Source organism: Dromiciops gliroides, chromosome 1 (assembly GCF_019393635.1).
Source record: "Dromiciops gliroides isolate mDroGli1 chromosome 1, mDroGli1.pri, whole genome shotgun sequence".
Taxonomy (NCBI): Eukaryota; Metazoa; Chordata; class Mammalia; order Microbiotheria; family Microbiotheriidae; genus Dromiciops; species Dromiciops gliroides.
Window position 1 is genome coordinate 527,208,281 of NC_057861.1, and position 12,447 is coordinate 527,220,727.

General features: G+C 39.0%; 1 pseudogene; it reads left to right on the top strand.

Annotated features, from left to right (window-relative positions):
- Positions 1-7,200: 7,200 nt before the first annotated feature.
- LOC122735842 lies at positions 7,201-7,663 on the top strand (annotated as a pseudogene).
- The last annotated feature ends 4,784 nt before the right edge of the window (positions 7,664-12,447 follow it).

The window sequence follows — 12,447 nt, forward strand, 5'->3', positions numbered from 1 at the left end:
AGTAAAGGTAAAGTTGAGGGTTTGAGGGGGGGGAAAGTTGGAACAGTTGCTGTGGATAATAAAGACTAGAGAGGAGGGGATACTATTCACTAGTGAAGAAGCAGCTAAAGTTATCAGCCATTAATTTAGAGTGGGTAAATGACATGACACTTTCTAATGATACTCAATAGCCAAGTGGAAGAATTGGAGGATGCAAAGTACTTGTAACTGAGGAGTTGTCATTCCTAACTTGCCAAAATTCCAGGAGGTCAGAGATTCTGGGTAGAGATTAATGAATTATTGAAGTCTTTGGTCATACATTCAAGATTTGGTATAAAGACAAGGGGAGCAAATCTAGAGAAGACCGATCATGGAATCCAAGTTTATAATTTATAAAAGGCAAGTTTCATGGAAGAAGTGGCCAAAGAAGATAATTTGAAAACTTAGGATGTTAGGAAGGATGCAGTTCTATAAAATGGCAATGTCTAAAGGTTCAACCATACTGGTGTGTAGCCAAAATGGAGGTTATTGAAATTGAGGTATTCCATTTTTTTTCTTTTTCTTTTCTTTCCTTTTCTTTCTTTCTTTTTTTTACATGGGGCAATGAGGGTTAAGTGACTTGCCCAGGGTCACACAGCTAGTAAGTGTCAAGTGTCTGAGGTCAGATTTGAATTCAGGTCCTCCTGAATCTAGGGCCAGTGCTTTATCCATTGTGCCACTTAGCTGCCCCTTAGGTATTCCATTTTTTAGGTTAGGGTAGTGAACATAATCACTGAGATCTTCAAGGAGAAATGGTAGGGGATGGGATGGAGAAGACCATTAAACCAGGCATTAACACCACTAAGGAATTCTGGCTAGCAGTCAGGATAACAACAAGAAAAATGGGCCAAGTGGCAAAAACAGATTGCAAGGATATCAATTTTTATGGTGGTGACAATAACATTCTGCATGGTCCTACATGGTTCCACAAAAAGGAAATGAAGTTTCCAGGAGAATTTAATAATAGTAATGTTTTCTCCAAGAAGCACCTTGGTTTCACAGTTCTTACTTATTGTTACACCTCTTCAACATGAAAATAAGTTTAACTTATTTTTCATTCCTCCCCACCCCTTCCTCTTTTATCCTGGGGATATTCTAGACTCCCTTGTCTATTTCTTATGGTTTCTGTCCATGTATATTTCAAACTAACAAAAAAAAATTGTGGTCAAATTAACTTGGGGAGGTACTACTCAGCTACATTGTTTGGACCCTGGCTACCTTGGAAATCTTTCCTTCTTTGTAGTATGACATTTATAGATGTCAACTGGAATTCTTTTAATAATGGGTCTCTACAACATGTGAAATTGGTGGCTAGAAATCAGTTGTTCTCATTAGGGGGTCTTGTCTCTTCTTTTGGCTTTATATATCAAGCTGTTTGAGGGGACATAATGGCAGAGTAGCCTTTTTGGGGTGGGGAATAAATTCTCTAGAGTGTCTACTTGAAACCAGGCATCTCCAAATTGTTTTCCAATTTTACTTACTAAATTTTTTTTTGATACCTTATGATGACCTTCATGGATTACTGTTTAAAGACATACATACACACAGAAGTTTTTCAAATATTTGTTTATCATAAAGGTGTTTAAGTAGTTCTAGAACTAAACACATAGAATACACATAGAAACAATATGTCATTTTGGGAGTATAGTCCTAGTAAAAATGGGTAGAAACAAAGATAAATAGGATAAGTTTCTTTCTTTTAAAGTTTAATTTTTTTCAATCAATAAAAGTCAGCTTTCTCATCTTCCCTTCTCCACAAAACATGTATAGTCAAAATAAATTCCCGCATTGGCTATGTTCAAATAAAATGTCTCAGTCTGTACCTTGAGCTACCTCTGCTGGGAGGTGGGCAACATGATTCATCTCGAGTCCACTAGAATGGGTTTTGATCACTGCATTGATCATTCTACCTAAGTCCTTCAAAGAAGTTTGTCTTTACAATCCAGTTAGTGTATAAATTGTTCTTCTGGTTCTGCTTTACTTCATATGAGTCTTCCTAGGTTTTTCTAAACTAATGAAAGTTCTTTTAATAGACTTGTGGTCTGGTTCAGCATGGGTTCTAATAAATGTTACTCTGTAACTGTGTGGCTATCTTGATATCTTCTAAAGTGTGTTGAATCTCAAGGAACCTTTCAGTTCAATATCATCTTTTTTTTTTTTTTTTCAGGGCAATGGGGGTAAAGTGACTTGCCCAGGGTCACACAGCTAGTAAGCGTCAAGTGTCTGAGGCCGGATTTGAACTCAGATACTCCTGAATCCAGGGCCGGTGTTTTATCCACTAAACCACCTACCTGCCCCCTCAGTTCAATATCATCTTAAGGTGGCCCCTAATACCAAGACAGGTCCTTCTTATATTGAACTCTATAGCAAAGAGCAGGGTGGGGCAGAGCCAAGATGGCGTAGGAAAGACATTGAGCTCACAGGGCTCCTGATACAATAACCCCAAAAATAGCAATAAAAGAACCCTTGGGGCAGAAAAACACACAAAAATATGGGCTGAGAGTTTTCTCCAGCTATAGATAGATTTCAGGGGGCTGTGCTAGGCCAGTTAGATGGCTTAGTGGATAAAGCACTAGGCCTGGGGTCAGGAAGACCTGAGTTCAAATCAGGAAAACACTTTTTTATTACTTTACCATGTCACAGAGGTTAAAGAGATAAAGATTTTGTATATTAATAAATAACATTTTTTCAAGATTTGTAATCTTGACTGTTCTTTTAAACATGATCCAATTTAATAATTTGTCCATTCAAGTCATACATGTAGAACTTTATACTTGAATATATTTCTTGGTATGGTGAATACCATAAGTGAGTAGATCAAATGAAAACATTTTGGTCAAATTGTAATTTTTTAAAATAGATACTTTAAAGCAGAGGGAAATGACTTAGGGAGGAGAATTCATCTTTTTGTCAATTTTCAATTCAAGATTTTCAGGGGAAGCTGATCTTGATTTTGAAAATTCTAATTTTAGTTGTTCTTTACCCCAATATATGAGAAAAAGTAATCATTGATGCCTTGGATATTTTTCAGTATATGAAGTCTGTGTAACCATGGGCAAGTCACTTAATCTTCCTAAATCTCATCTATCTATATCTATAACCTTATCTATAAAATGAGAGGGTTAGACCCAATGAGTGGCCTCTAAGGTCCTTTCTGGTCCTAAATCTATGATTCAAAGTCCTAATCACACCTGGGACAGCAACATACAGATGGAACTTGCTGAACACGGAGAGTATTGCTCATGAGAGGACAAATAAGGGAAAAGAACTCTGTCAAAGATTTCTCCAGATATATCTAAATTTGTAAATGACTAATTTGAGCCAAGGACTACAGAAGACCACAGTGTGTTGAATGTGGGCAAAGATGTGCTGGTTTAGCCTAAAAAAAATTAATATTTTCTTTTCCCCCTAATTAGATGTAAAAACAATTTTTATCATTTGTTTTTTTAAATTTTGAGTTTCAAATTCTCTCCCTCCCTCTACCCTCTTCCCCCCTTCCTAAGGCAAAAAGCAATTTGATATAGGTCATACATGTGCAATTATGCAACCATATTAGTCGTTATGAAAGAAAAGAGACCCCCCAAAAAGAACATGGTTTTTTTAAATGTTTTTATTTTATTTTATTTTTGAGGCAATTGGGGTTAAGTGACTTGCCCAGGGTCACACAGCTAGGTAAGTGTTAAGTGTCTGAGGCCGGATTTGAACTCAGGTCCTCCTGAATCCAGGGCCGGTGCTCTAGCCACTGCGCCACCTAGCTGCCCCAAACTTTTTTTTTTTTTTTGACATATGCTTCAATCTGAATTCAGACTCCATCACTCTTTCTCTAGAGATGGAGAGCATTTTTCATAAGTCCTTCAGAATTGTTTTGGGTCATTGCACTGAGGTTTACCTATACTTGGCTCTGCAGATGGTTGCCAAAGTGTCAATGCTTCTGGTGATTTAGGAGCTACAGTTCCTAAAGATATCTCATGTTAGGACAGGTGTGGTTGGGATTATCCTAGGCAGTTCCCAATGCCTGGGAGAGGGGTGTGGAAAGGATTAAATTTTTTTTTTGGTGAGGCAATTGGGGTTAAGTGACTTGCCCAGGGTCACACAGCTAATAAGTGTCAAGTGTCTGAGGTCGGATTTGAACTCAGGTTCTCCTGACTCCAGGGCTGGTGCTCTATCCACTGTGCCACCTAGCTGCCCCACAGAAAGGATTAAAAGAGAAAGATCTGGGAGTTATTATACATGGGCTACCAATAAGCACCATTTAAACAATCCCTAAGGAAACAAGCTAGTGGGTTTCAGTGGACAGGCAGTGAATACTTATCTCCTGAATCATTTTGGTCTAATTTTGACCATTTTTAAAGACTGGCAAATCTTCAACTTTCAAATGTAGCCCTGATAGTGTCGGCATTCAAGTTCTTAATTTAATTTTGATTTAAAGAGGTTACAAATTTCTCTAAATGTTAAATTTCTCTTATCTATGGCATAAAAGCAAAAATGCAGAGGAAATTGCCATAGCTGCACAATAAAACTTCATGAGGTGCAATTTAGCTCAGAAAGCTTCTCTGAAGTGCTTGAAACTTGTCGCTGCCAGAGAAGAGAGGAAGGCATTAAAAAAAATCAAAGCAGTAGCAAAATTTGCCTACTATACATGAAGAACAATTTATCCTACACATTTGCATCCTTTCAATTCACAGACCAGGACTGTGGTCTTATGTTGAAGGCATGGGAGATTGGGGTATAGGGAGAAAAGGAGAGGCTCTTTATTCTTAACTTCCTCTCAAAGGAGAAAGTGGGAGGAAGGGGAGGGAAAACCAAGGAATTCTATGGGGTATAAGGTAGGGGGCAGTTTTAACCAAGGCAGAAGTATAACTAAATCAAAATCCTCTAAAAAGAATGGAAATGTTGTTTCGTTCCTTCTTCACAAGACCACAAGAAAGAAATTGTTAAGATTCAGAAATGACAAAAACCTTGGGCCAAAATGACCATGTGGCTTTTAGAATTTTACAATAGCAAGAGAAGAGAATCCTGAGTCTACAAATAAATAATCAATTGAGGAAGAAAAGAGATTCAACATGCCCTGACCAGAAAGAGACTAAAAAAAGAACATAGCTCAAAAGGGACCAGAGGCTCTAAAATCTAAAATTCTAAGAAATGATGGACAAAAGGGGGAGAAGGGTGTAAAAAAACAATTGTAGAACTCTGATTAGCTCAGATTTTAAAAGAACATCTAGAAAATTGTGAAATCCTAGAGTTGACACCAGGAAGACCTTGTCAAACCCTACTTCTTTTTGTTTTTTCCAGAGCAATGAGGGTTAAGTGACTTGCCCAGGGTCACACAGCTAGTGTCTGAGACCAGATTTGAACTCAGGTCCTCCTGAATCCAGGGCTGGTGCTTTATCCACTGCACCATCTAGCTGCCCCCAAACCATGCTTCTGACACCAGGTATGTGAATATAGATAAGTCGCTCAACCTCTCAAGCAGCACCCTAATGCCAGCTATAGCACAGGCTGCTTGGGATTTGGAAAAGTATTCCCACACTACTGAAGTCATGGATCCTTGAAGTATTGACTTGGAAAGATGAAAAAAGGTTATGTAAAACAAGGACCAACAAAAGAATGCTACAAACCCATAAGAATATTTTCAGAAAGGTTAAAGCCCAAAATGGGCTGTGGCTTGTAAAACATGCTAACATCAACAAAAAGGGACTTTAAAAAAGTCTATTTACAGCGTTGGTTAGTTTTGCTGAACTGCCTTTTTCCCCCTCTTTAAAACAAACTGTTCTGTAAAATGGCTCTCTGAGTGGGGAGGGGCCATCTATTGGGAAATGAAGGTGATGTAAAAGGATAGAATATCATTAACATTTTTTAAAGTCTATGTTCAGAGTCAAGAGTCAAAAAGATGTCTACTGCTTGAGGCAGATGGTATAATGTTAACAGATGACAAGGAGAGCAGAACTATTCAACAATCTCTAGTTTGCTTCCATCTTCCCCACATAGATCATGGGATGGGGTGGGGTGGGGAAGTCCAACGAAAGTGGTTAAGAGGAAACTGAACCAAAGACAAGTGAGAAGGGGAGTAAAAGAGCCTCTTGCTGCTCTAACAGGATGTCCCAAAAGTTTTAGTGCAGTTTTAAGAGGTTTATTTAATAGTTTGCTTTATTTAATGTTAAAAGTAGATATTGGGGTAGCTGGGTGGCACAGTGGATAAAGCACCAGCCCTGGATTCAGGAGGACCTGAGTTCAAATCCAGCCTCAGACACTTACTAGCTGTGTGACCCTGGGCAAGTCACTTAACTCTCATTGCCCAGCTACCCCCCCCCAAAAGTAGATATTAAAGTTTAAACTGTACTATGACTTTTGGAATACCAAAATCCAGGCAAATTGTCCTGTTTAACAACTTTGAGAAATTAGGATTATGGGATCACAGATTCAGAGCTCAAAGGGACCTCAGATACCTTTAAGTCTAACCCCTTCATTTTGCACATGAGGAACCAAGACTCAGAGAAGTTAAGTGACTTGCTTGTGGTCATTCAGTCTAGAAGTATGTGAAACAAGATTTTAATCCAGGTCTTCCTAGTTCCATGTTCATTGCTCTATAGACTACACATGCTGCTTCTTGATTACAAAGGCTGGGAGAGGTATCAGAAGGCTGAAGATTGGCAAATGCCCTGCTTTTCAGAAAGGAGTAAGTGGACTTAGCACAGGGAAGTTTATATTGATCAGGGCTACCTAAAAAGGGAATGGCCACCATTAGTCATATACTCCCAATGAGGTCAAAGACAGAAGAAAAAGTCCCATTTATGACAAAAGAATCATACTATTATTTTTTGTAGTACCAAAGAACTGGAAACAAAGTGGGTGTCCACAGCTTGGGGAATGGTACATAAAATAATGGAATATTATCACACTGTAAGAGTTAATAAATATGAGGAATTCAGAGAAACATAGGAAGACATGCACTGATACAGAACCAGGAAAACTATATACAATTGCTACAGCACCATAAATAGAAAAATAAATAAATAAAATAAAAGCTATGTAGGTACAATGACTAAGTTTGACCCCAAAGAAAATACAGGAAAATGTACCAGTGGTCACTACTTTGTTGAAAAAAATGGAGGACTGGCTCTCAGCTCTTCTCCTTAGCTCAGTTTCGGGATCTGCTGTGTTAGTTGCAGTCCCCGAGTCAAGATGGTAAAGGTCAGAGTCAATGGATTTGGTCGCATTGGGCCACGGATGACCAGGGCTGCATTTATCTCAAGAAGAATGGATGTTGTGGCCATCAATAACCCCTTCATTGACCTCAACTCCATAATTTCTATGTTCCAATATAATTCTATCCATGGCAAGTTCAAGAGTACTGTCAAGGCTGAGAATGGAAAGCTAGTGATCAATGGAAAAACTTTTACTATCTTCCAAGAGTGTGATCCCACCAATATTAAATGGGGAAATGCTGGGGTTGAGTAGATAATAGACTCTACTGGTATCTTTAGCACCATGGAAAAGACTGGGGCTCACCTGAAGGGTAGAGTTAAGCATGTCATTATCTCTTGCCCCTTTTGCTGATGCCCCTTTATTTGTGATGGGGGTAAACCATGAGAAATATGATAATTCCTTCAAGATTATTCTTAATGGTTCCTATACTACAAACTGACCTCCTGGTCAAGGCCATCATGACAACTTTTGCATTGTAGAAGGACTCATGACCACAGTCCCTGCCATTACTGTTACCTAGAGAACAGGAGATCACCTCTCTGACAAGTTATGGTGTGATGAGCATTGTGCTACCCAAAACAACATCCCTGCTTCCCCCAATTCAACTAGAGCTGTGAGCAAGGTCACCCCTAAGCTGAATGGGAAACTCATGGACACGACCTTCTGTGTTCAGATTCCCAAAGAAACCTGCCAAATAGGATGATATCAAGAAAGTGATGAAGCAAGCATCAGAGGGATCATTGAAGGGCATCTTGGTCTAAATAGAAAACTAGATCGTATTCTAGGATTTTAATAGTGATACCCACTCTTCTGCCTTTGATATTGGCAATGGTATTGTGCTCAAGGATCACTTTGTCAAGCTTATTTCCTGTTATGACAATGAGTTGTTGCTGTTTATTCTTTGTTCTTGAAGGGGACCATGATATTGGGGTGATGTCAAGACTTGCAATAAATTGGATTTAAGTGAAGGAGGGCTATGCAAGGTCACCAACCTCACTCTCTCCTCCAGAGCCATCTGGGTCCAGTGGCAAGATATACATCAGGGGGGGCAGCTAGGTGGCACAGTGGATAAAGCACCAGCCCTGGATTCAGGAGGACCTGAGTTCAAATCCAGCCCCAGACACTTGACACTTACTAGCTGTGTGACCCTGGGCAAGTCACTTAACCCTCACTGCCCCACCAAAAAAAAAAAAAAAGATATACATCAGGATGACTGGTGATGGCCCTGGATGTTTAAGGCAAATGACAATGAGTATGGTTATAGCAGCCATGTGTCAGACATTATGTTTTCCAAGAAGTAAAGTAGAAAGACATGGCTCTTCATCCCCAGCCAAATAAGGAGTTCCACCACTGGGAGTCCCACATCTCTAACCTAGTATAGCTCACTATACTAAGGATCTCATGCCTCAGTCATAATCCTTGCCCTGAGGTACTCTTGTAGTAGGGGGTGAGAGGCACTGAGTCCCATGTAATGTACTATCAATAAAGTCACCATATTCAGTGCAAAAAAAAAAGGGGGGGGGCAGCTAGGTGGCACAGTGGATGGAGCACCGGCCCTGGAGTCAGGAGTACCTGAGTTCAGGTCCGGCCTCAGACACTTGACACTTACTAGCTGTGTGACCCTGGGCAAGTCACTTAACCCCAATTGCCTCACTAAAAAAAAAAAAAAAAAAGGGGGGGGGGGACTGTGCTGTTAAATATGCTGAATATGCAGAATATTCTGTAAAACCTGGTTGATGTATTGATTGGTTTTGTTGTTTTTGTTTGCTAGAAGGGATCACTCATGGGGTAAAGGCATATTTGGAAACGATTATGATGTAAAAACTGAATTTATCAATAAAACTTCACAGTAAAAAGGGAGGAGTAATGGGTTGTATTGTGGGGCAATGAACTCCCTTTCAATAGAAATGTTAAAGCAAACACGGGATTACCATTTGTCAGAGGTGTCAAAAAAGAGATTCCTGCATCCAGTGGGAGCTTGGATTAGATGACCTCTAAAATCCCTTCGAACTCTATGATTTTGTTATTCAAAGTTATTTAATATGTCATCAAAACCACAACTTGTAGGGATGGCTAGGTGGCGCACTGGATAAACACCAGCCCTGGATTCAGGAGTACCTGAGTTCAAATCTGGCCTCAGACACTTGACACTAGCTGTGTGACCCTGGGCAAAACAAAACAAAAAAACCCACCACAACTTGTTCAAAGATTTATTTTTCTTCATGTCTGTAGTTTCTTTTCTTTTTCTTTTTTTTTTTTTTGCAGGGCAATGAGGGTTAAGTGACTTGCCCAGAGTCACACAGCTAGTAAGTGTCAAGTGTCCGAAGTTGGATTTGAACTCAGGTCCTCCTGAATCCAGGGCCAGTGCTTTATCCACTGCGCCACCTAGCTGCCCCCATGTCTGTAGTTTCTAGTCAAGCAGTAAGTTGGTTTTCATTACTGTTAGCAATTGTAAAGAGGAAAAACATCTTTTTCTTTTGGCAGGTATGTATGTGTACATTTATAGAACATCTAGAATAACATTTTTTGCTTTCACAGTAGAAAACCTAAAATATAATTCCGGTATTTATTTGGGCTTCCACATATCAAATTCCATCCTACTTAAAATTTTACCTCTTTAAAAAAATAGATAGCTAATCCTTTTTGTTTTAGATTGTAAGCTGAGAAAAGATTATTTAGTTGAAAGAAAAAAAATTCCTCAAACTGAAAATATGACTAAAAGGCTAAATATTCAGATGTTGTCAGCTTGAATTGTGTAATTCCTCTTTCTATATGCTTCCATAGCCTTTCCCTCCATATTCTCTCTCCCACCATTCCTTACAAAATTATATAATGAAATTGCAAGTGTGGTTTGAAGATACTTATACCCCCCCCCAAAATTTTTTTTCAAGCTCCTTACCTATTGTCTTGGTCTGTCTAACAGAAGGTGTTGGTCATTTTCCTGTAGCCCTGGTGCCTATGATGCTGAAGTCAGCATCAGCAATAATGTTAGAGTACCCATAATTTCCTTTTGCATCTGAAGTATAGGTCTACAAGGGAAAAGCTTGCACAATTCTGATTTGTAACTTCAAGCCCTATTGCAAGAATTGCCAACAGCTATCAGAAGACAATGACTCCTTTGGTCCTTCACAGTGTGATCCTATTATTATTTATTTCTCATTGGGATGTGGGAGGTGACTAGGGGTCCTACAATGTGATGCCAGTGGAGCACAAGCTCTGTCTGGTACCACTAAGCAAAAAAAAAAAAAAAAAAGACCTCTTTAAAAACAAAATTGATTTGATGTTTTGATTTTATATACTCAAAGGAAAGATTTTATGTTGATTAGAGCTGCCTAAGAAGAGAATTAACACTATTATCCACATGTCCCTAAGGAAGTCAAAGACAAAAAGGTGTTTTTATTTTCATATACACACACACACACACACCTATATATACACATTGTTAGATATTTATACACACACACAGAATCATACTGGTACTTTTTGAGGTAGCAGAGAATTCCTTCTGTATCCCTCCTCCCAGGGAGCCATCTGATATAACAAGAGACATTTTTAGAACTCTTTTTCTTAGAGGAAGAAAAATATAATCAATAAAACTAATCAATACATCAAACAAAAATCTGGAGATATATGTCATGTTCCACAATTATTACCTTCTACTTCTGCAAAGAAGTAGGGGAAAGTATATTCTTCTACCTCATCTTTGGAGACATGCTTATTCATTATAATTTTACAACCATCATTTTGGGCTATTTTGTGGCTATTTCTGTTTATTTTGCTGTAGTGATGGCACATATTCTTTTCTTGGCCTTCCTTCATTTTGCATCAGTTCAAGTAAGTCTCTGCTTCTCTGTATTCATCATATTTGTTTCTTTTTGCATAATATTGGTCCATTATATTCATGTACCACACTTTGTTTAGCCATTGCCCAGCTTCAAAGACTTCTGGTATGGACCCAGTGACTGGAATATGCCTTTTGTTTGAGAAGCAGCCTAGATAAGTTTGGAGAGACTTCTTGTCAGAGTTATGAATTTTTCGAAGGCACAATTGATAAAGACAAAGGCATTGAAAGATAACAATCTGTTTTGGTAGAGGGAATCCTCACACTCATGAATAAAGTCATAGCACTTAAAATTATGGAAAGTGCATAATTTATAGACTACTCTGACTTATGAACTTAGGTAAAAGTTTTGAAGTTATAGTCCTCCTTTGGGTTTACAGTCTGAAATTATACAGACCAGATGGATCTGCTAATAAAATGGCCTAGACCTTATAAATTCAAGTGATAATGAATTATTACCACATTGAGCTATATCTTTCCTCTAAGTCTCAGATATTTAAATCTCCATGCATTTCAAGGATAGAAAGCCTTGCCATAATTAACAGGTTGGTAAGCAGTCCATGGTATGGAGCTAATTTTAAGAAAAGGTATGGGAGAGTAAACATGTGGGGCAGTTAGGTGGCGCAGTGGATAGAGCACCAGCCCTGGATTCGGGAGTACCTGAGTTCAAATCCAACCTCAGAATATTGACACTTACTAGCTGTGTGACCCTGGGCAAGTCACTTAACCCCAATTGCCTCACCAAAAAAAAAAAAGAGAGAGAGAGAGAGAAAGGGAAAGTAAGCATGTTTGTGTGAACAAAAAAGCCAGGGCCAAATTTTATGAGAGTTCTTCTACAAAGTTAAATAAGAAGCAAATCTGACCCAGTAATTTCAACCCGCTGTCCTTAAATAAGAGCATTGCTCTTCACTTTCCTTACGGCATGACTGTAGGCAGCAGGCCACCTACAGGCATAAATCTGCTAGCTTAATTAGCCTTACAGTGCTGGTCTTTATCAACAGCCTTAGAGTCAGTCCTTCAACCTGAGGCACCTGTCAAATGGCAACTTTTTTCTTTCCTCTATTGAACCATTTTTTCCCTAGAGAAATAACTCTTCCCCCAAACACACCTGAGTTCCTTCCTCCAAATACCATAAGAAGGAGTTTGGTCAGGATCTTGGATAATTTGAATCCTTGATGCTCAGGCCATCTCTTCTCTCCAAACAACCCCTCTCCCGACACCCAAACAGGGCTTAGTACTACAATGAGCTAGGTTAAGAATGGAGCCTCCTTTAGAGGAGGGATGCACTATCCAAAAGATACCATAGAATTTAGCTAGTACTTGATGAAGAAGCCCCACCCTCTCCACAGTGTAAGCACTTTCCTTTGACCAGCCCAGCATGA